The sequence below is a fragment of the Helobdella robusta genome, assembly GCF_000326865.2.
Source record: "Helobdella robusta unplaced genomic scaffold HELROscaffold_20, whole genome shotgun sequence".
In the NCBI taxonomy this organism is placed as follows: Eukaryota; Metazoa; Annelida; class Clitellata; order Rhynchobdellida; family Glossiphoniidae; genus Helobdella; species Helobdella robusta.
Genome location: NW_008704084.1, coordinates 132,443 through 134,087, shown reverse-complemented (window position 1 = coordinate 134,087; position 1,645 = coordinate 132,443).

The following is a 1,645-nucleotide window of genomic DNA, read 5'->3' as shown; positions in this document are numbered from 1 at the left end:
TTTTATATCTAAATTAGGTATTGTGTTAGTCAATATTTTTGGACCGAATAGAATGTAGTTGCATTTAGAAAAATTTACAATTAGTTTATTATTGATGAACCAATTCGAAACATCATCTAAACTTTTGTTAATTATCTCTACATCGTTTGATGGATTGCTAGTTGGGAAGAAAATGTTAGTATCATCTGCATACAGAAGGTGATGAGCGTCAGTAGCCAGATGAAAATCATTCATAAAAATTATAAATAGAAGTGGGCCTAAGATTGATCCTTGCGGGACTCCTGAAGTTATATTTAATTTATTTGAAGATTTATTTTTTATCGACACATACTGATTTCTGTTTTGCGGATAGCTTATGAGCCATGTATGTGCTATTCCTCTTATTCCATAGGAGTATAATTTCTTTATTAATATCTCATGATTAATAACATCAAATGCCTTGGACAGGTCTATGAAAACACCTATGGTTAGGACTTTTTTATTCAGATTAATTAATATGTTTTGTACTAAATGTAGTACTGCTAGTTCAGTTGAATGTTGTGCTCTATATCCATATTGATTTTTATTTAATAAATTATTAATATTCAAGAATGAAGTTATTCTGATAAATATAATTTTTTCCAGTACTTTAGAAATAGGTGAGAGAAGGGATATTGGCCTGTAATTGCTCATTTCCATCTTGGATCCTTTTTTATGAATAAGTATTATCTTGGATGTTTTGAAGCATTTTGGGAATATTCCTTGACTGATGGACAAATTGAATATATGTGTTATTGGATGTAAAATTTCTGAGATGATTTGTTTTAAGAGATAATTACATAATGAGTCATCAGAGGTGCTTTTTTATTGCTAAGATTCTTGACGACTGTTAATACCTCAAGTTCATCAGTGGAGTTTATGTATATGGATTTACAAATGTAGTTGTTTATTTTTGGAGATTCATTGACTGTTTGATTTTCAAGCAAATTTTCAGTAATTTTAATAAAATATTCATTGAAACAGTTACACATTTCTTCTACATTATCGATTATGTTATTGTTGACTTTTATTTTATTGATATCATTCAACTGTTGATTTTTATTCATTATACCATTTATTATCTTCCACTTTTTCTTTGAACAGCTTTTTGCATCATTAAATCTTTGACTAAAGTAATTTTTTTCTTCCTTTCGTTTAAATGATGTAAAATAATTTCTGAATCGTTTATATTTATTTATATTCTCTGTAGTAGGTGTTGAAATTGTTTTTTTATAGAGTTTATTCTGTTTCTTTGATAATTTAATTATTGCATCACTTACCCATGGCTTTTAATTTTTCCGTTTCAGCGGTTGCAATGGGGCGTGAATATCAAGAATTCTATTTAATTGATTATAAAAATTCATGCAACAGGTGTCAATGTTACTCTCATCCGTTATTGAATCCCATTTTTCAGAAGATAGAGCTTCCTTAATTAGGGAAATGTTTCTCTTATTTATGTTCCTTTTCAAAGTCAGAGTATCTGTAGTGACAAATCCTGTATTTTCTACAACTGTATAAATTGGATAATGATCTGAAAAGTTTGATATTATTATTCCATTATAGCATTGTTGATTTAAGTTAAAAATATATTATCTATTAGTGAAATTGAGTTATTAGTTATCCTAGT